This window comes from Nomascus leucogenys, chromosome 15 (assembly GCF_006542625.1).
Source record: "Nomascus leucogenys isolate Asia chromosome 15, Asia_NLE_v1, whole genome shotgun sequence".
Taxonomy (NCBI): Eukaryota; Metazoa; Chordata; class Mammalia; order Primates; family Hylobatidae; genus Nomascus; species Nomascus leucogenys.
Window position 1 is genome coordinate 89,695,186 of NC_044395.1, and position 24,336 is coordinate 89,719,521.

The following is a 24,336-nucleotide window of genomic DNA, read 5'->3' on the forward strand; positions in this document are numbered from 1 at the left end:
GGAGAAAAGGAAAAGGGGAATGAGAAAAAACAAATCTGACCCAGTTACACATGGGCATTTTAGGTCTCTTCTGGCATAGTTGATGTGCACCTCTCCTAAAAGTACATGGCAAATGTTCCATCGTCTGCTGTACACCTCTCCTGTTGGCCAGAATATAACAACTGGCTCCTCGCTGGCTCTCTCAACCTTTTTTTTTTTTTTTTTTTTTTGAGACAAGAGTCTTGCTCTGTCGCCCAGGCACTGGTGTACAGTGGCATGATCTCAGCTCACTGCAAGCTCCGCCTCCCAGGTTCACGCCATTCTTTTGCCTTAGCCTCCCAAGTAGGGGGACTACAGGCATCCGCCACCAAGCCCGGCTAAATTTTGTATTTTTAGTAGAGACGGGTTTTCACCATGTTAGCCAGGAAGGTCTCCATCTCCTGACCTCATGATCTGCCTGCCTCGGCTTCCCAAAGTGCTGGGATTACAAGCATGAGCCACCCTGCCTGGCCAATGTTTGGTTACAATTATCTAAAACAAATTCCATGTTTTCCTCTGTGTCTGCATAAAACGGGCTTAAGATGTGCAGAAAATATAATGTAAACATTTAAAAGCTTTCCCCCATATTCTCACTTCCACATTTGGGAGGTATTTTGAATTTTTCTGTCATTCTTCATGTGGGATACCCAGTAGTTTATATGTGGGTTCTCTTACTTTTTATCACTTCTTTCTTGCTATGCTTACCTCCATGTTTGTTTTCGAAGTCATCAAAAAGGAAAAAAAAATAAAACCATCCCAGTGTATTAATTGAATAAAAGACTAGGAAAAAAATAATTGTAAACAAGACTGAACACGGTCATTAGGATGTGAAAACATCTCGCTGCAATGTGAAAAGTTTAGTCAATTGATGGGCTGTTTTTTAAAGATATTATGTTTTTGCTTTTGAATTTTGGGGGCCTGTTTCTGGATTCACCAAATCTATGGGTTGTCCACACTGGCATAGTATAAACTTATCCAATGGTTGATTTTGATCTTGTAGATAACTTGCAAAATATGAGGTAACTAGAGCTTCATTTTATTTTATTTTCCTTTATTTAATTTTTTTATAGAGACAGGGTCTCTCTCTGTCACCCAGGCTACAATGCAGCTGTGCAATCATAGCTCACTGCAGCTTTGAACTCCTGGGCTCAAGTCTTCCTCCTGCCTCAGCCTCCCAAGTACCTAGGACTACAGGTGCACATCACTATACCTGACTAATTTTCTTTTATCTTTTTTTTTTTCCTTTTTTTTTTTTTTTCTTAGAGATGAAGTCTAGCTATGTGGCATAGACTGGTCTGGAACTCCTGGCCTCAAGTGATCCTCCTGGATTTGTCACCCAAACTCTTGAGATTACATACATGAGCCACCGTGCTTAGCCAAGAGCATGCTTTAAATACATCTAAAGAAGAAGAGAAAATTGATCAATTGATTACTTGATCATTTGTTATTTTAGAAGTTTTACACTTAATAACCTTCTTTCATTTTCCAAAGCAATCAGTGGGAAAAAGCATGTAATATTTTATGATTGCCACCATAGAAAATACTCTAATTACCTATCTATTGTAATATTTACAATTACGCTATGAAGTAAATGTTATCCACAATTTATGAGTGAAATGTTCAGAGAACGTATGGAATTTCAGCTGCAGATTTAATTAAAATGTGAAGCTAAAGTTGAAATTTCATCTCTGGAATTTAAAAACCTATGCTTTTTCCACTAGGGCAGTATAGTGCTATAAAATCATGTCTCTGAGCCTACACAAAATTGAATTTACAAAACATTTATCTTTTAGTTATTTAATAAGGATCTTTCCAATACATAGTGGGTGAACAAAAATCACACACTTCTTAACAGACGAAATAAGAAAAAAACTATTGAATAGTAATATTTTAACGCATCACTTATTTCAGCATAATTTAGAATGCTCTAGCCACATCTGAAGATCTTAAATTAATTATTTGGGTCCTGAGGGGAGAGAGTTTCTGAGAGGGCAGGGTAGAATTAACTTTCATCAAGCACCTGATATATATGAGGTGGTATCATTTATTTAACTCTTTTTTATAGGCTGGAACGATGAGAAACGCTAAGCATTCTACATTTAATACATCCTTTAATATTGTTAATAACCCTGTGTGGCATGACACATTAATATTAACCTCATTTTACCCAGTAACAAATTGAAGTTGGTCAGTAGTAAAGGTGAAATTTGAACCCAGGTCCTGTTTTTTGAACCTATGTACTTTCTCAAATAATTGCTGGAAGACACATACAGAGCCAGTAGTACTTCCAAATAAGTTCTGCTTAGAGTAACTGCATAGTTGCTTCTTACACCAGCACATGAGCAGATAATTTTTTATCAAAGGTTCGTTACTTGGGATTTCCATTCATTTATTTAATGAAGTCATTCCTCAGCTAGTGTCAGTATTTGGCCAGGCTTCTGCAGTCTCTCAGCCTCTTTGTGTTTGTGGACAGGCCAACCAGTGGAATAATTTTCATTTGACAAGCCCCAGTTGAACTTGTTTCCTGGATCATTAAGCACATTGGCATGTACATTAACAACCATTTTCTGCCTTGTTGGTTTCCATCTATTTCATTCACAAATTAATAGGTACATAAAGAGAACTCAGTTAACGCCTCTTTGCATACCACCACCAGCCTTCTTGGTGGGTGGCAGGTATTGAAGCTGTGATGTTGAAAGAGACTGAAGACAAGCAGAACTAAGACTCAAATCAAGATTCATTTATCTTTTTTGGATCAGAAAACTATGCTAATAGAAATGAATCACAGATTCGTAAAATAAAATTTGCTTTTGATGTTATCAAGATTCCCTATCAAGAACCTTCTAATCAAGGCTTTTTCAACCTCGGCACTATTGACATTTGGAGCTGGATAATTATTTGTTGTGAGGGCTGCTCTGTGCTTTGCAGGCTGTTTAGCCACATCCCATCCTCTACCCACTGGATGTCAGTAGCAGCACCATCCTCTTCCTTGAAAATTAAAAATAAATAAATAAATAATAATGCCTGTAGACATTACCTAATGTCTCCTAGGGCAGCAGAATCACCCCACTGAGCATCACTAGTCTGTCCTCATCAAGAATTACCTCTTTGTTTTATTCCCCTGGACTCCGGAAGAACAAGTGTTAGACATCACGTTCTTTCTTTTTATTTATTTGTTTATATTTATTTATTTATTTATTTAGAGATGGAGTCTCACTCTCTCACCAGGTTGGAGTGCAGTGGCGCAACCTCAGCCCACTGCAACCTCCGTCTCTTGGGTTCAAGCGATTCTCCTGCCTCAGCCTCCTGAGTAGCTGGGATTACAGGCACGCATAACCATGCCCAGCTAATTTTTGTATTTTTTAGCAGAGATGAGTTTCACCACGTTGGTCAGGATGGTCTTGACCTCCTGACGTCGTGATCCACCCGGCTTGGGGATATTTGATGAGCATATGCTGTGTGCCAAGACATTGTAGAAACACTAAGAGGATCCTCATGAGAAAATTCCTGCTACTCTTATTTTTAAAATGAAAAACTTAGGAGACGATCTTGCCCCAAAACTCGTATATGCTAAGTTGCCTTGTAAGACCCAGGTTTGGGAAACCAGGTTTTAATATAGACATACCTCAATATGTATATTTTAAAATAATTCTAAAGATTTGCAAATGTTTTTATTGAATATTTACTATCTAAAATGAAAATCAGCTCTAATGGATTCACATGGTCACAGTAGAAAAATATTTCAGTTGCCCTCAAGTTCAGGCAAAAGGATATTGAGTTGTCTGCGGTCATAACTTAGTTGTGCTTTTCCAGTTGATATCATTTACTTCTTTATGTTTAGCATGTTTGTGTCATTGTTATCCTCATCTTTTCCTCCAAGATGCTATTCTTCATGGGTCTCCGGTATTTCTTCTGCCAGGTCTGGGGACACTACCAACCAGTTTCAATTTGCTTAATTTTAGCATCTTTAATATTATCTTATTGCTTGTTTATATAAACATTTCTTAAACAGCTTTTCAATTAGGGAAGACAGAAAACCTAATTCAGATCTGGTACTCTACAACATTGCAACCCACTGTACAGATACCTGAGTTCATTAAGTGTCAAATAATTTGATAATTGGCATTTTAAATGCAGTATTTGATGCTGAACTCCTAGTGTTAAAGCATGTTTTAGTACTATTTGGTGAACTTGTTCAGTGCTTTTGGATGGGCTGGAAATACTGTATTTTACCATTTATAGCATATGAAAATTCAATAGCCAAGACATTCACAAGAACAGATTAGATATTATCTTGAGAGATCTTTCTAGTCCTTTTTCTAAAAGTATCCGGGATCTTTACACTTTTCATGATCTCACAATAACTTATTTTTCCTGAAATTTCCACCTTAGTTAACCTCTACTCTTACCTCAAACTTAATGCCAATGAAGAGTATATGTAGAAGCTTTAAATTACAGATTTCAATTCTTTGACTGCCTTGTCTTCAAGATCAAGGTTTGTGTTCCCTCCCTGGGAATCCAGGAGGGCTTGTGGCTGTTTTGACTGATTTGTCAGAAGTGATGTCATATGACTTCTGTGACTAAATCATAGGCCATGTAGCTCCTGCCTTGGTCTCTTGGAAAGCTCATTTCTAGACATTCCCTCTGGAGATATTCCATCTAAGAAGTCAGGCTCCATTATGTAAGAAGCCTAAGCCACATAAATAGTTCAGGAGTAGTGACTCTGATCAATAGATTATTTAGCTGAGGAAAGCTTTGGGTAACCCCAGGACAGGGAGCATACATGTGAGTGAAGAAGCCAACTTAGATATGGATCCTCCCACTTCAGATGTTTGAACTCATAGCATGTCAGTCACCCTATCTCTTAGACTTTGCAATTCATGTCCCAGATGTTTTGGAGCAAAGTCAAACTATCCCTGGTGTGCTTAATCTGAATTCTGGACCACAGAGTATAATAAAATGGTGTCATATCACGCTGCTAAATTTTTGAGTGGTTAGTTATTAGGAATGAATAACTCAACCATTGCATATAGCCTGGCCCATTCTCTCTAGATCCTGTTCTCTGATAGAACATGATAGAAAATACCTATGACCATCAGGTAGGTCTCATGTATTTTAACCTAGTTAAAAAATAAGAAACTTTTTCTACAAAGTAGCCTACTTGTTAAAGATTTCAGGCTGAACATTTATAAAATTTTACATCAGAGCATTTTAAAAAGTAGGACTAGTCACTCCCTTTATAAATTTCTAAGGATACAGAAAAGAATGCAAAAGTAAGTCCTAAGAGATATAAAGAAAACAAAAATGAGAATATGAAGATAGAGAAATGTTTTGAGATTGACAATATTAAAAATAAAAACTTTCTATTGCAAGTTTTTGATCTGAACAGGTGAAGCTGACTTTCACCGTCAAGGGGCAGCTTGGTTTCAGTTGTACTGTACAAAGTATGCTTTTCAAAATAATGGTTCCCACAAGGTAGATGTAAGTTTTATTTACATTCACATACACAGTGATGGTTAAATATTTGTCTAGGTGTTACTATGAAGGTGTTTTTTGGATGTAACATCTACAGTCAGTTGTCTTTCAAGATTACCTTCAATAATGTGGGTAGGCCTCATTCAATGAATTGAAGACCTAAAGAGAAAAAACTGAAGCTTTCCAGAGAAGGAATTCTGCCTCAAAAATGTGACATTAAAACCCCTGCCCGATTTTCCTGTCTGCTAGCCTGTCTTCAGGTTTTAGAATTGCCACCCCCCTACTCAAGTGAGCCGATTTCTTAAAATCATTACCTCTGTCTCTGTCTGTATCTCCATCTCTCTTTACCTATGTATCAGTCCATTTATCTACCTATCATTATCAGTAGGATATATGTGTGTGAATGTATGTGTGTATATATATATATATATATGTATGTGTGTACTATGGATTCTGTATCTTGAGAACCCTAACCAATAGACACACTTAAATATACACATGCATATTTATACACATATGCATATATACACATGTACATACATATACAAGAACTGAAATTAAATAAGTTCGGAAAACACCGAGATAAGCCAATATCTATAACAGAAGAATTTCTCTAAAAGTTGCCATGCATGTCACCATATTTCATCATGTATACAGTATTTATCAAACTTGTTTTTCCATGGAACTCTTGTTACAAAGCGTCCTCTGAAACTTGTGTTATATAGAAACAATTTGGACTTTTTGCAATGGGTTTGCTGCCAGAACACAGGTGTCCTGAAGATGACTCCTAAAAGCCAAACTGGAAAAGAATAGAGTCATATCAACATCATCATCATTGGACACATAGATTTGGGCCAGTCCACCACTGCTGGCCATCTGATACACACACGTGGTGGCACTGACAAAAGAAACATTGAAAAAGCTGAAAAAGAGACTGCTGAGATGGAAAAGGGCTCCTTCAAGTATGCCTGGGTATTGGATAAACTGACAGCAGAGCATGAACATACTGCATCATACCACCTCATCCAACTGCAAGCCCCTTTGCTGCCTCTCCAAGCTGTCTCTAAAATTGGCGAGAACGGTACTGTCCCTGTGGGCTGAATGGAGACTGATGTTCTCAAACCCAGCATAGTGGTCACCTTTGCTTCAGTCAATGTTAAAACTGAAGTAAAGTCTATTGAAATGCACCATGAAGCTCCGAGTGAAGATCTTCCTGGGGATAATGTGGGCTTCAATGTCAAAAATATGCCTGTCAAAGATGTTCATTGTGGCAATGTTGCTGGTGATAGCAAAAATGACCCACCAGTGGAAACAGCTGGCCTCACTGCTCAGGTGATTATCCTGAACCAACCAGGCCAAATCAATGCTGACTGTGAATCTGTACTGTATTGTCACACAACTCAAATTGCTTGCAAGGTTGCTGAGCTGAAGGAAAAGATTGATTGCAATTCTGGTAAGAAGGTGGAAGATGATCCTAAATTTATTAAATGCTGATGATGCTGCCATCCTTGATATGGTTCCTGGCAAGCCCATGTGTGTTGAGAGCTTCTCTGACTGGCCTCCTCTGGGTTGTTTTGCTGTTTGTGATATGAGACAGACAGTTGCTATGGGTGTCATCAAAGCAGTGGACAAGAAGGCAAGGTATTGCCAAGGAGCTGGCAAGGTCTGCAAGTCTGCTCAGAAAGCTCAGAAGGCTAAAGGAATGTTATCCCTAATACCTGCCACCCCAGTCTTAGTCATTGGTAGAAAACATTCTCAGAACTGTTTGTTTCAGTTGGTCATTTAAATTTAATAGTAACAGACATATTAATTATAACAATGCATTGTTAAACCTTCAGAAGGAAAGAATGTTTTGTGGACCATTTTTGTTTTTTCTGGTATGTGGTCATTTTAAGTTATTCATTTTAAAAATCGGTACTTTTTAATGGAAACAACTTAACCAAAAATCTGTCACAGAGTTTTAAGAACCATTAAAACAAACTTTAATGAGAAAAAAAAAAAAAAACATTTGGGAAATTCTCAGTTAGCATTTGAGGCAAACGGAGAAAGCTTGGAGTAGCTGCCCCAGGGAGGTGAATGAAGAGTCAAAGAGGGGTAAGTCAAGTGTTTTTTACAAAGCACCCATAACTTGGATATTTTATGGAGCACAAATATTGTATAATTGGTTAGTCTATTTTATTTGCTTTCTTTATAAATAAAGTAGATATTGAAATATACAAAGTTTTGGGTGTTAGCAAAAGTTAGAGGCAAAAATCAAGAGGGTATGTAATACTAAATCATTTAAAAATTATATGTTTAAAATGGTTAGACTATGGAAATATTTTCTTCCATTTATCCACACTATTTACCTAAGCCAGATGACTGGCAATTTTATCTAAATTTCTCCCTCATCATCTCACATCAGGTGGGTTGCAAAAGCATATCATTACACTTCTTAATTTCACTGATATCTATATCCTTGCCTCAATCTTTATTGCTTTAAAAGGGTCAATTATTTTCAAGTTACATTTAAATAATAGCTTCTATGTTTGAATGTTTGTGCCCATTCTCCACCTCGTCCTTATAATTCATATGTTGAAATTCTAACTTTCATGCTGATATTAGGAAGTGTGGCCTTTGGGAGATGATTAGGTCATGAGGGTAGAACACTCATGATTGAGATTAGTGCCTTTATAAAAGCATCCCTAGAGAACTGGCCCATCCTTTCCATGTGAGTACACAGCTGGAAGGCACCATCTATGAACCAGAAACAGGGTCCTCATCAGACATTGATTGCACCTGTCAGTGCCTTGATCATAGACTTCCCTGCCTCCACAGTGGGAGGAATAAATATCTGTTGTTTATTAACCACTCAGTTTATGTATTCTTGCTATAAAAGCCCTAATGAACTAAGACAATAGCCTTACAGGTTCTCCTCAGTTCAATCATCAAAGGATTCTCCTTGCTGTAGCCAACATGATAGTCTTAGAAAATGAATAGGATCTAATTACTCTGATGATTAAACCTGTTACTTTAATGATAAGATGCAAACTCAGACGGTCCATGATGTGGATATTAATAAGCCATGGTTCTTCTCACTTTGGATCTTATTATGAAAGTAATGGAACAAATTGAGTTAGGATCTTCCTTCAGATCTATCCTTTACCCTATCCCCACATCAACCCTTAATCCAAACAACCAAATATTATTCTGTTTCCTCACTCAGTTTTCTCCAATAGTAGATGCCTTGCTTATGCTTTTCTCATTGCTTAGGATGCCAGCCAATAAGCCACTGAGATGCAAAGGAGGAGCCGTGTCTAAAAGTTGTACCCAGACTTAGATGAGTAAAAAGAAAGAAAATAGATCTAGGCAATTAGAAACCTGTACAATTGCTTCAAACAAAGGATGGGGAATTCAGAAATATATTTCCAATTAAAAATTATACATACATAAGTATATGGGATATTCGTGGTGTACCTGCAAGTTTTAATTAATTAGGGTCAAATGTTAATAAATGATGCCGTATCTCCATTTTCTCCTTTATTTTTTTTAACATTACAATTTTAAATGTATGTTAGTATACTCTGAAGCTAGACGGCTTAGTGTATAATTACTGCAATTGAAATAGTATATGTATACTTATGATAAAAAGGGACAAATATGTCGTACTAACAGTTTATATCTTAAAAACCTAAACTTAAAACCTTTCTGCTACTCAATCAGTTCTTTTTTCTCACTTAAAAATTTAATTTTCTTATTATAATTGTAATATGACTTTTTTATTTAAAATTTTAAAATATAGATATGAATAAAAATAAATCTGTGTTCATATGTGTATTGAAAAATACTTGTTGCTAACATTTTATTTTTCTTATGTCATTCTATCCTTTCATTTATGAAAATGTAATCTTTTTTATTTATAAAACTGGATTGAATGATAATATTACATTGTAAACTGTTTTTCTTTAATAAGATACACTATGTTTATCTTTCCATGACATCACGTATTTTTCATGGAAAAATATTTTTAAAATATTTTTCAAGGCTGCATAATATTGCATAATATGAGACTGCTATAATTTAATACATTTTCTATGACTGGGCATTAAATTTACTTTCATCATCTTATTATTACAAGAAGTAAACTACAATAATATCCTTATAGCCATATAATTGTAAAAAGCCTTCCTGCCGCCTTTAGGATTGATTTGTACAGGATAAATTGCTACATCAAGAGGTATGCAAGTTCGATATACTAATCATGGGTTGTCACATTTGTCTTCAGAAATACTGTAACAGATTTATTTCCATTAACAAGAAATGAGAATCCCTGTTTTCTGCACTATTGCCAAATTAGCTACCTAACCATTTCTAAAATGATTCTTTAGATATTTTTCAACTTCTATTTGCAACCAAATTCCATAAGTCCTTATCTTTTCTATTCTGGTTTTCTTTTATTGAAATAAAATAAACTTCCACATGGAAAATATGACTTGTAAGAAATAAGTCCAGAAGCAACTGAATAAGCCTAGAATACAAGAGCAATGAAAGGGAGGCAGCTCTTGCAAAATTTCTAGGAAGGAAATAACAACAAAAAGATACAAGAACTTGACTGTGTGATTTTACAGTGCCCGTGCCTAATATTTTATTAGCCAGTTAGGTAGTATAACAAAATCAGAGAAGAGTGTGTGATTGTGTTGGTTCATTATTTCGGTCAACATAAATTACCTTTATTAAAGAAGAATTAGGTTTACAATCAGATAAGGTAAACGTGCGGTAAGATATTAAAATAGAAAATGATAAAATTCTACAGGATGTTGAGGTTGGACCTTATAGTCAAGTGGATAGAACACTTAAAAAGTAAAGGAAAAATAATAAATTCAATTGTCTGATTTTTAAAAATTAGTCACAAAAGTAATGATACATTCACAAATCCCTATAAGCAAGAACTATTTAACTAAGCAAGCTGACATTGACATTCAGCTGATATTGGCAAACAACAACAGAAACCTGACTATGGTGCATAGCGGGTTAGAAAACACAAGACCTGTCCTTGTGTCCGTTTTTACACCTATGCAGCCTCACTTCACACAATCTCACAATACCCATCTTAGTTTAACCAGGCAACCTGTACATTCACATTTCAGGAGTTTTCTAGATCACCACAAAGGGCACTACTTTACGGAATGAGTGTAATTAAAGCATTCCATTCTTGTCATCTACATTTTCCTCTCTAGAAAATACAATTGTTTCATTTCAGTAAAGCCTGTGTGTGAAATGAAGAACAACCTGATGAATTCTTTGTACTCAAGAAATATTACATATAAGCTTTTCTTTCCCTTTGGGAATTTCCCAGAATTAAGGAGGGCTTCTACCCTGCCTGGTCAGCTAGGAGAAATGCTTGTCAGTGAAGCAAAAGCAAGACATTTAATTATTTTAACACAAGATGGTAGCAGTAAAGGATAAGAAGAAAATACCGTCATCAGCTGAGAAGGCAGCACTCTTCCTCCAGCAAGAACTGATCACTGTCATAAAAATATAAATGAATTAAACAGGTAAAAAGTATGAGACAACTGAAAAGGTGGTATCATGTGGTCCTCCATCATTTCTTTAGAAATGGGTAATCTTTTCCAGTTAAAGAGTGATCAAGGAAAAGGGACTGAGGCTGGTGTGAAGAGAAACAAATTCGAGACAAAACCTGAGATTCTTAAGCAGGGAGACATTTTCCATGTGTGCTCTAAAGCAACTTCTCACAGGTTTCTCCATTGTTGGAGCTGGACTGGAGAGAGACAAAGAAATGACTCACTCTAGATTCACACTGAAGAAACCCACCCTCGTTTCACATTAATTAGCAGGTGGTATTTTCCATGGTTAGGTAAGAGTATAACTGTATTTTCTCCACTCTACTCTTTTTATTTTTTAACTCTTTGAAAGTATGCTAAACAGCATCCTAGCAATTGTCAAAGCGCTGTATGTGTGTGTGTATGTATGTGTGTGTGTGTATGTATGTGTGTGTGTGCGCGTGTGCATGCAGCATCTGCCTGCTTGTATGTATGAGTGCGATGCTACCTGTGTGTAAATATTCTTACAGTGACATGGTACTTGACCATTGCTGTCCTCCATGAGCCATATTTACAGGGAAGATTAATTAAGCAGAAGCCTAATTTTTATAAATGATCTATGTTCCTTTTACAACACAGGGGTTGCTTAGAGTTGCTGTGTGATCACACATTTGCAGCTTTATTCCTCAGATTTTAATGCTGAAACCAGGCTGTCATTAACACTTGCACTCTCTTATTCTGATAGAGCATAACAGTTTGCAGTTTAATTAAAGGGCTATTGGGGGTGGTGACAGTGAGGGTGGTGATGGTGTGGATTTTAGAACATCAGGGTATCCAATAGCCACAAACACATGGTGCTATTTAAGTTGTACCTTTAACCAATTGCAGTTGGCAACCATCAGAACACAAAAGAAGCCAGAAAGGGGAAAAAATGACATATTTTAAAAAGAGTGAAGGGATTGATTTTTACATCAGTCACTTGAATGAGTGATTCTCTCCAGAGGGTGCAGGGAGGAGGCGCCTCTCTAAATGCTAGGAGTGTCTATGGATTTGAATAATGGATTAGGAAGTACACAAACATCACGATTTTCAGATTTCTCCTGCTGAATCAGGACAGCTTGTCCAAAGCTTCAGGGAGAAAGCTATTCTTTACCTTGGAAACACTGCGACAGGGGGCCTGAATAATGACTTTGCAATAGGGAGAGGGTCCCCAAAGACCAATGTTGGATGCCTGTGAGTTACAATGATCAGAGGTGGTTTGCTCTAGGTGGGTGGGCCTTGGAGCACTTTCCTGCTTGTCATTTTTATTCCATTAGGGTGTGTGTGGGGAAAAGGAACTGCAAATTCAGAATGCTTTGGGGAGAGCAGGTTGTGAGGGGAGGGCTGGGGGAGGGATCTTAATTATTTCCTTGACTAGATTGTTTAATGGTGCCGTCCTTAGAGACCCCCTTGCTGCCAGCTTGTTACTCATTCCCAGAGTGAATATTACTTTAGTAGATAGAGTTCTGAAGTTTGTATGGCATCTGAATTGAAAAATAGGAAACATTTCTTTAAAAAATAATGACACTCTTCAGACTACAAGAATTGGGGATTCGGTTAATATCCACTCTTGTATCTTAGGAAATAATTACATACTAAGAACATGCTACAGGGACCGATGTAAACAATCAAGGCCTCTAACACATTCTTTGAAAGTAAAATATACATATACCTTTACCTTGACCAAATAAGGGAAAAGGTGAGCGGAAAGTTCAGCTGTTTGGCAAGAAGAGGAGTAAGTAATTGAGTGGGAGGGGGAGCATAACGAAGTCATTTTCCTCATCAGTGAACAGCACCAAACAGTTGCAGGATGGAAGCCGACAGTGTTTTTAAAACAAAAAGCAGAGTGAGTAGCCATATGTGAGGCTATGTAAACAGGACACTTTGGATCCCAGGAGTTAACAAAGACAATGCCAGAAAAATGAGTCACTCAAGCACTGCCACAAAAGCCAAGGCTGAGGTTGGGGCTGAGTCATCTCATAATCAAATCCAAACTCATGTCCCTGCCTCTTTGTCCAGGTCCCCTGCTTTGGGCAGGTGAAATGGAATCCTAGCTGTGTCTCCTCTCAACATGGACTGGGTGGATAAATAAGCCAGAAAATTTCAGGATTTTTGAAAATTACTTCAACTGTAACTTTTCTCACTGAATTAGTCAACCCTTTTTTTCAGGTTGGTATCTATATTTGGGGACAAACTGTACTGAAAATGATAGCATACTCCAAGGACTCCTCAATAATAAACTCAAGGAATTATTCACATGCACGTCTGGCCAAATCACCATGATTTGGTGAATAAAAATGTCTACAGAGAACACCTGTCCTCTGCCTCCCTCAGGAAGTCCTTGCATCATGAAGAGCTGACTTTGGTCTCTGACATCTAGGTTTAATGCTAAGCTTCGTCAGCCAATGTGCCTAAGACAAGTCATTGGCTAAGACACACACATGTCTTTCAAAGAACTAGTAGGTTTTTTGGTAAGATAAGCTATAGAAACATAACCTTCAAAGATAACAGTTAAGTAAAATATTTTATTTTGATTCTGTGAATGAATGTATAGTCAATCAATATTGTAGAAGTGGCAAGGAGAACATTTAAAATATATACAATATATAAACATATATATATGCACACAAGTACAGAAGATTTATGTGCCTGTGTATGTTTGGTCTGAGATATATTTCAAAAGGAAGATGGATGATCCTGAATCTCTTCAAAATGAGTGGCATTTAGATAGGTAGAAAGAAAGAAGAGATTCTATTCACATTGAAACACAGGTAAGCCTTCAGTGCAAAGACAATACTTGTCTTGACTCACATTTAAGTAGGATGCAAGGCAGTTAAAAACATTCCTTGAATCCCCAGAACTCCTTGCAAACTTTATACATAGACACTCTTGAGGATGGCCAACATAACACATTAATAGAAGAATCAGAATTTGCAACCAAGTGTTTCCTGACTTCAAAGCCCACAGTGTTGACACTGCATGTACTAGATTAAGGTAGATAATTTGAGAAACTGGCAGCTTCGACCTTCTCAATGACTTAAAAGCATGTAGTAAAGTCAAGTAGATGACAGACGTGCCCGTCATTAGAGACTTTTTACGTGCTCAGAATTAAAACATAGAATGTTTACTTAAATTTAGAAATACTTTTTCATACATGTGCTTTCATTTGTTCTTTTAATTCCAAAATCAAATACTGTCAACCAGCATAACTTCAATGAGAATTCAATCAGGCTAAAGAATCATCTCTTTCAGCAAGCCTAATGACTTTCACCTTAGTCTCTATTGTATTAAGATAAGGGAACCTACTATTTTATTTCTAGCCTCTACCTTCATTTTTCCTTTATTTTTTTTTAAATTTAATGGCAAAACATAAATAAAACACTTAATTACACAGACACCATTGCCATAGTTGGTGACATGGATCAAACTGTTTTGTTGGCCAGAAAAAACAACACCTGCATGGGACAGTTAAATGTTCGTTTGGGAGTTGCCCTGTGGAAGTCCCAATGTTGGGTGTATAAAGAAACCTCAGGTTGTCAAACAATGCACGTGTGAAAAAGTAAGGGTTGCAAAGATCTATAGTAATGCTAGTGTTGATTTTTATAAAATGAGTCCCTGCATGTTTAATATTCTGGAAATGTAGAAAGTAACTTATTCTTTTTCAACATAGAATAATTTTGAATTAATTCACTCATGAAAGATACTCTGTTGAGCATGTAATCCTGAACAAAACAGGGTTCCTGCCTTTAAGTGTTTCTCCAAATTAGAATTTAAAAATCTGTTTATATTATGTTTGACATATGACATGTTGCATATATCAATTAATGGAATTATATTTTTGCAGATTTTGTATGATATTTGAATTCTAATTTTTTGGTAGCCTTGGTAGACTAATGGCTCCCCTTGGAGCAATAAAATTGCCTTGGGATATAGTTGAGTTGGAGATAAATAATAAAATGTATGAAAATAAATTCTAAAGAAATAGTATGAATAGTTCTGTCTAAAGTGAAATAGCTACGACTAGCACTCACAGTAGGACAAAAAAACAACTTTAGGAACAGAAGTATTTTTTACGTTTATATTCTGAGGAATCCTTATTATTAATAGTGGCCTACATTTTTATTACCCAAGGCTAAAGATCTCTATATATCTACCTTTTAACCATATTTCCAGAAAAGTACAGATGTAGATATGTATGTGAATATATGTAGGAGGTATGAATTTCAGTCCACAATCAGAAGAAGCAGGAGATATCATAGTTTTTTTTTTTCTCTTTAAAGTAGATTTAATACCTCAGCGTTCTTACCAGTGAAATACAGGAATTTCATTTTGAGTAATTTTGGGTTATTTTCTTACCAGTATTTAAATATGGAGGTGACTGAAATCTTAATTGATGGAGGCTGTCATTTTAAAAATTGCTCCTGTTACCCTATAATGCCGTGGTCAGTTGGCAGTCCCTGCCCTCTGGCTATTGAAAACTGCTGTTCTTCCAGCTTTGCAACAACATAGATGAACCTGGTGGACATTATGCTACATGAAACAAAACAGGCACAGAAAGACAAATACCGTATGAACTCACTTATATGTGAAATTAAAGTGCAACTCATAGAAACGGGGTAGAAGGGTGGTTACAAGGAGTTGGGGAAGTGGGAAAAATGAAAAGATGTTGGCCAAAGGATAGAAACTTCTAGATATGTGATAATTTTTGAGACCTAATATGCAGCATAGTGAGTACAGTCATCATGTATACAATAATGTATTATATACTTGAAATTTGCTACGAGAGTAGATCTGAAGTATTCTCACCACACACATACACATAAAAGGTAACTGTATGAGGTGAGGGTATGTTAATTAGCCTGATTGTGGTAATCCTTTTACAATGTATACATATATCAAAACATCATTTTGAATACTTTAAATATACAATCACGCATTGCTTAGCTACAGACATGCATTCTGAGACATTTGTCGTTAGTTGATTTTGTCTTTGCACAAACATCATCATGTGTGCTTTCACAAACCTAGATGGTATAGTCTACTACACACCTATACTATATGGTATAGCCTATTGTTCCTAGGCTATAAACCTGTACCACATGTCACTTTACTGAAGGTTATAGGCAATTGTAACACAATGGTAAGTATTTGTGCATCTAAGCATATCTCACATAGAAAGGGTATGATAAAAAGACGATATGAAAATCTTATGAGAACACCATTATATGTGTAGTCTATCATTGACCAAAACATCTTTATGCAGTACATGGAGTATATAACTTTTATTTGTCAATTATACTTCAATTAAGTTGGAAAAAAAAAAACAGAACAAAACTTCTGATCTAAGCTGGTTCTGAGATGACCCTTAAATAATCTTTCCTATTGGCCTGATAGTCCACATCTGGGATGCAGGGACGTACCACCAGCCTCTGCCACCCTGTCTCTGTCTTCTCCTTAATGTAAGGAGAGGCTAAAACTTCCTCTCTTGGGTGGAAGCTTCTACCTCTCTTACCTCCACTATTCAAAACACTTCTTTCCATCCATCCTCCTCATCTTCTCCTTTCTGGGCCTTTAGAAATACAGAAACATTCTTAATTTCCTCTGTTATATAAAGAACTTACATACTAGATAATTTGGAAGTTTATTTCTCACTAACCCTATTGTGAAAAATATTTGAGGAAGTTTTCTCTATTGAACAATGCCACGCAAGCTATGAATGTACATTAGATCAGTGTAAATCTGAGCATGCAATACTTAGAATTTATTTTTAGGCAAAGCAAATCAATTATATTCCAGTCATTTAAAACAATCATTTAATCCAACAATCACAGTTTTGTTGACTTGAGTTCCTTATAAGCTTTCCTATCATTTCCCTCCCTTCTACTTCCTGGTCAGAGATCAGGCACTGGACAAGCTCATACGATATGTATTTTTTTTTTCTTAAATGAATGCTTTGCAATTGAATCATCCAGATAATTAAAACGATCAAACTTCTCGGTGTCAGATAGACATATCCCTTTTCAAAAATCATTTGATAGTAGATACAAGGCATCTCAAAGACTTACAGTAGAGAAAAGAAAAAGCGGTTGTTAAAATAGCCTTGTACAGTCACTATAAACAGAATTTTTAACACAAAAACATACAAGGAGTACGATGTTTACAATCCAAAAAGATGCTTTAAATAGAATATTTCTGTAATGCAGCATCTTGTGTTTTCATATTTCCCTCATATTCAAACATATTCTTCAACATAAAGAAAAAGTCTAATATATTTGCATAGTAAGAAGAGTTGAAAACATCAGATAATATTAAGAAACTGAAATAATAATATACAGTGCTTTTATTTCTATATATTCTAAAAGTGGGTATTTATACTTATAAATTGATATATAAAGAGTTACTATCAAATTCATATTTTAAAATATAAAAAATACCAATGCTCTGTTTAAATGCTGGCATCACAAGGATTAAGCTATAATTATTTTCTTGAGGACCTGTGGGTTTCGAAGTGATACATGTGCTTATGTACAATTATATATAGCCAGGGAAAAAGACTAAGCAAAGTAGTATAAAAGTATAATGAATCTAGTAATAGCTAAAAAATTAAGGCCTTGTTTGTACATCTATAGATAAGCAAACTTCACTTTTTAAAATGATGTCTTGCTTTCTTTAGAGTCACTTATACTCAAAATGATTAAGCATTTTAATTTTTATAGTTACACTTGCATTTTATCCATGTTACACTTCCTTGCAGAAATAACAGTCTTGGGGAGAGGGAGAAGTGGTTTGGGGTTGCTTCAGGCAGGATTTTCCTCATTTATTTGATAAATATTTATTGTGTTAGTTACTAAGCATACAGCTGTGAATAAGACACAGTTTAATCCCTCACACAATCAAAACCAGGTCATTATTAAATTAACAATGATTATGCTTCAAAGCATATATAGACACAATTTCTTGATATTGAATTAACCAATTGTTTTTACCAGATGTGCATACTAGGAACACATAAGTACACAGACATTTTATTTCCAGCAGTAATCTTGGCTATACATTAACTCTTTCACTACATATTTTGCATGTCTTATTGTCTCCATGGTTTTATTATTTAAGGAAACCTAGATGATTCTTCTAAAGGTAACTGGATAATTCAAATAAGAAAATTCAACAAAAGTTGAAAATGGATATTTTGCATTTAAAAATGGGTCATAGTCAGTTTATTGTCTACTCCTAAAGTTCAGTTTAAAAAGGTAATTCTTTTCTTATACACTCTAACAGTACTATTACAGAAAGATTGCCAGTTTATAATATTTTGAGAATAGAATAGAATAGAATTAGAGGTTGTTAAAGTAAGCTATCACTGTATAACAAAACCAAACTTAACTGTATAAGACAAAAATCATTTTATTATGCCCATACGTTCTGTGGTTTATGACTTGAGAAAAGGCACAGTGCAGATGTCTCTTCTCTGTTCTACAATGTGTGAGTTTTCGGCAGGGAAGACTAAAAGATAGGAAGCGGCATGAAGTCTGGGACTGTAACCGTCTGAGCACTCGCCCTCTCATAGGTCTAGATGTTGATGTTGACTCTTAGCAGGAATTCACTGGGGCTGTCAGACAAAAAAAGAACATGAGGTCTTTCCACATTGTCTCCTTCACAGTCTGGTGACCGAATTTCGCTAGTGAGCTTCTGGTCAGAAGTTGTATCTCCTCTTATGACCTAGTCACGTGGTTTCTATCTTGCCATAGACAGAGCCCTACACAAATACAAAGAGACCAGGGACCCCATATTTTAATAAAAGGATGTGAATGGCACAATGGCAGCAGAACATGGAGAATAAGATATTTTATTGTAGCCACATTGGGAAATCCAATCTCCCACAGAAACACCGGAAAATTAAAGTCTTGTATTCTCCTCAGGTTTTGTTTATGGTTGTGCTTGATTTTTTTTGAAAGACTAAAGTACTTAACAACAAGTACTATAGTATAATAATAACATGTGAGTATAATCAATAAATAATTATATTGTTATTTTACTCTTATTTTAGATTATAGCTAGAATAATTATTCCAGAGATGTGATTTTTATGACTCAGTGGATCATAAACCAATTTAGTAGCTAAAATCTTAAAAACAGTGTTTTTAAATAATTGAAATTTTATATGTTAGAATACAATCTGAACTACTGGAATACTTTTGTACATAATAAGATTTAAGTATTGCTTCAGGAAACCTTTGTTTCAAATTTGTGTGTGTATGTGTGTGTTTGTGTATTTGGATATGAGTTCGATGTATCATTTTAGTTTTCAGTCAAAGATGTCTGAAGGCCACTTCTCTAAACTATAGGAAAGGGCTTCTAGAAAAATATTATAAATTGTGAATTAGGAAATGAAGTAATACTATTAACCAAGGTTGTTGCATATAAACTGGATAAAATGTGGGTACTATTTGTTAGTAAAAATTATTTTACTTTTAAAATAAATCAGACCCTTTCTCCTACAGAGACCACAAAAAAGATCTACTGTCTACTCAGGATGTCTTAAGTTTAGTGATAAAACCAAATTATTTACAGATATATCCATTTTTCTCTTCTTCACTTCTGCATAATGGAAGAGAGATAGGGGAAAAAGATAAAAGCAACTTGAAATTGTCTAAAGAAAGAGTACTAAAGAACAAGGTTAAAAGGATAGAGAATACAGCCCCTGTTTTATTATTTCTGAAAGCGCATTCCTACTGGATCTGTCATTTGCTGGGATATCATAGGACATACTCTTTATGATCATTTATAAATGGGGATCTGATGATGTGTTTTGTCACTTTGGCCCATAAATGAATCCTGTCCAGAGTTAAAGGGAAAGGGGCATCAATGAATGTTAAATATAGTTGATGGTGTTCCCAGTGGGCTTTTCCACATAAGAAAACATTTTTTAAAGTAGTCTGTGATAAACAACATCCAAGTCTAATCTATTCTTCATGCAAAACATTCGCCTGAGTTCCCTAGATTGAAACTTGCTATTAAGTAGCTGTCTACATTTGGAAATACGTCCAATAAACTGCAAGGCCATGACTTTGAAAGACTCAAGACGTGGTCTTTCCTCAGGTGAAATCAACTCTGCTCTAGAACTGATTGCAATTCTGGTACCCTCAGACAGAGTAAATATGAGTTAGTTAATTATGATCATTCATTCATGTTTTTATGTGTTCAACAGTTCATCAAATGCTTACTAAGTCCCTACTATGTGACAGGCGTCATGCCATAACTAGGTAATGCAATAGTAAACCGAGTAATTTTCTTACTCTCATGCGGTTTGCATTGAAAAGTTTAATTGTAGAGAATAACTATGACAGGCAATATTTCTGTAATATTTCAAGTGTTTTTTCTTATCTCTTTGTGCACATAAATGTTACTGTCTCGTAAGTTTTGTATCAAAACAGTCATCAAGCCCCAGTGTGTAATGTTTCCCTTCCTGTGTCCAAGTGTTCTCATTGTTCAATTCCCATCTATGAGTGAGAACATGTACCCTAGAACTTAAAGTATAATAAAAAAAGAAAAAAAAGAAAACTACATGAAAAAAATAAATAAAAAATAAAAAATAGTTGAACTATAAAAAAAACAGTCATCAAGTCACCAAGAGTGACACTGCATATGTATTCTGATAGACTAAGTTATATGAGTATCTTTTTGTTTGTTTAGTTGTTAAAACTTATGAAGTACTTTAAGTGCAATGAGTATCAGCAAAATAGTTGATAATTCTATGGAGAACTTTTTAGCCAAAGCATTAACTCATATATTTTGATTTTATGTCACTAACATCATTTATTGTTGTCAACTAAAGTTTTTGGCCTTGTTTTGTTGTTATTTTGAAGAGGAATTATGGGGACATTATCAGGTGTATCTTAGTCGTTGTTTAAACTTATATAATTTGTATCAAGGGCATTCTTTAATAGAATTTTGTTTAAAGAGAAAGTAGTCCTGCTTCTCAGAATAAATGAATTGCTTTTATACTTTATATACAAAATGAGGAGGAAAAATTTTCAGAAATAAAATGAATGTGTGTGTGTAGACAGAGAAAGATGAATTCACTTATTCTTATGTTTTAGTTCTGAAATTGGTATTGCTGTTATTGCAGGGTTTTTTTCTGGGGAAAGATTACTTAGTACCAATTTTTAAATACTTATGAGTGAAGTAACATCAATTAATAGACATTTTACCCTGATTTCAAATATATCTACAGGATAGTTAATGAACAAGGTGATCATACCAGTTTTCCTTTTAGAAAAGCTCCAATTTATATCAGTATTTTCAGAGTAATTATGAAATCTGTCTTTTTTAATTCTTAAAACCATCCTTATTTAGGCAATGAATCTTATGGTCATCTTACTAGTGAGAGACTGGGAAAGTTAAAAGAAAAGTTTAATGTGAAAAATTAAATTCTATATAATTTTACCTTTTGTGCAAAAGAGAAGAAAGAAATTGCTGATGATCCACAAAACAATAACTTAGCTGAGTTTTAATTGTGAGGAATGTTTTCTACATAGAAACTTCTAGATTGATGCTCTGATCTGCATAATTACTAACATTCATTTTGGTGAAAGCAAGTAACAGTGAGAGGAGAATCATTTTGAGGCTAAAATTTTGGGATTGCTAGTCCCAAAAGTTCAATCCTCTAATTAAGTTCATATATAATACCATGTCTTCCTAAACAAAATAAAACCAGAAGCGGCACTGCTGAATCTTAAAACTTCCTAGTCACAGGAAGATGCTGCATGATGAGATGGTGAAGGTAGGGGAATCAGAACCTAGATTTTAATCCTCACTTTGCCAATGGAATTGGAGTTGGATAACTTTGGAAAATTACTCATCTCTTTGGGGCCTCAATTTTTTCATCTTTTAAATGAAGAAGACTCCATCCAGAATTTTCAATCTTTGTATGTGTGTTTGCGTGCGGGGGGGGCAAGGGGGATGGTGTCAGAATATCTAGAAGCTCTTTCTTGCAACTATATCTCAGGAGAATTCCTCAAGCGGAGGAAGTTGATTAAAGTGAGCTACATTGATTGAAAGGGAGGCAGGGGTACGTGGAACTCTGTCCTATTGGACTTCTCCTTACCTCCTACAGTAACTTGTGAGAGCTCTAAGAAGCACAGATTTTTTAAATGCTAGACAAAAATAATAGCTAAAGTGCTTTCTTTATCAAAGTTTCCTAAGCACGGAGATTTTACTCTGTGCAAACACTGAAGTGTTCCACTATGTTTTTAAATGGTTCATCAGGACCTTAACCACCATTCATAACTTTAAAACAATGGTAAGAAATTAACAGTTCTTCAGTGATTAATCATAATGAGGAACTGAGTTTATATAGCACTTATAAACTCACTATACACTATATTGTATCTTTTTTGTACCTCACAGCAAAAATGGATGGTTGATAGGGAAAAAGGACAGCATGATTATTTCTGCTTTACAGATGAGGAAACTGAATCTCAAAAGTGTAAAGAAGTATGTGCCATGACAAACAACCATTGGGTGAAGAATGTACTTCGTATTGTTTCTCTATCAAAAGTATCTTATTTCATAATCAAAAGAATAAAAGAATGTTTTATTTGATTGAAGGACCTAAAAGAGATAAATACCTTATTGTTTAGGAAGATGATGAGTTTCCAAAACCACGAAATCAGTGGCAAAGAAGGAAAATCATGGGAGTTTTAAAATTTTCTCTTGCAGAAAATGTAACATAACAGAGAAGGTACAGTTGATTGCTAATCAAGTAGATAAGGAAGTCGTATGAAGATGTACATTACAACAAAGTCAGTTTTAATACCATATTACAAAAGATAACATAAGTGGTATCAGTGGTTACTCATTGTGTTTTCTTTTCAAAGTTCCTCCTTCTATGGAAATATAATTTAGCAAGAGAAATAGTGCTATATATTGCTATGATAGGGAAGTGAATACGGGAGAAAATGGAGGTAGAATTAATACTGAAGTGGAAACAACAATATATCAGAGGACAGAAAGCTTAGATATGTTTTGCTACAAAATAACTCAGTAGTTTGAGGACAATGTCTCTAATTTTTATAAATCTCAGTTTCCTAATTGGATTCAACAATTTTTACTTCCATTTTAGCGCAAATACTTTCTCATTTTTGAGTCCTCTTTAAGTAACTTGAAATGTCTACTGACATAACTTAGGAGATCCAAGGGAAAATGCCAAGAAGTTTTAACCATGCTGTAGTGACACATATTTGGAAAAATGCGTTCACTTCCTTGCAAGTAATATCAGTGATCTACTTGGTGAGACTAAGATGCATCTTCTGTCAGGAAATCTTGCCCACCCTTCATTATGCTTATGCTGGTCAAGCTCTTTTGGTGGCAAATGATAACAAGCACAGCTCAAAACAATCAATAAAGGGAACCCATTGTCTTACATAAAAAAAAAATCTAAGGTAAATATGTTAAGATTTAAGAGGGAACTCCAATAGTGTCATAAGAAAATCATCTCTATTCTTGATTCTGCTTGTCTCTCTGTGGCATTTATTTTCAGGTTATACAAGGTCTTAACATGGCGGCCAAAGTCTTAAGTCTTGAGTTATTCCAGATTCAGATTTCCCAGAATCTTCCAAGTAGTTCCAGTACAACTCCCCGAATTCACAGAAATTGGAACGTTTGGCTTTATGCTCTCATCTATTAGTCAGTCAATATTGCCTGGGGAATGAATTACTCTAACTAGCCAGGCCTACTACAGAGGTCAATATTAATTTTCATGGACTATACTGTTACTAGTCAAGCAGGTGTCAATTTCCTAAATTGATTTAAAATTGCAACAACTCCTTGGGTAGAACTTTTCATAAATAAAGCATTTCCTGCTTTATCATCATAGCATCTATCATTACCTAATATACTTATTTTGATTGGCTGATTGATTGTCTATTCTTTTTCAACTAGACGATAAACTGCATGAGAGCAGGGATTTTTATCCCCGACCTAGAAAAATGCATGACATTTAGGAGGGGCTCAATAATGAATAACCCTGGAGAGAAACATATATTATTATTCACAATTTATGGTAAGGACAGAAAGCTGAGGCATAAAAATGTTAAAGTGTCCAAAATTATTTATTTATTTAGTAACCAGGAAGTCTGACTAAGGAGATCAGAGACTTCACCATTAACTTTTATACTAGTTGCCAGTAGATGTTGGTTTTTATAGTATGTCTACCATTTGATAGCTTTCTGAATTTTATTAATGACTAAGGGACTCTGAACTCA

At 35.2% G+C, this 24,336-nt stretch overlaps 1 pseudogene; it reads left to right on the forward strand.

Moving 5' to 3' along the window:
- Nucleotides 1-6,594: 6,594 nt before the first annotated feature.
- LOC100586979 lies at nucleotides 6,595-7,279 on the forward strand (annotated as a pseudogene).
- Nucleotides 7,280-24,336: the final 17,057 nt, after the last annotated feature.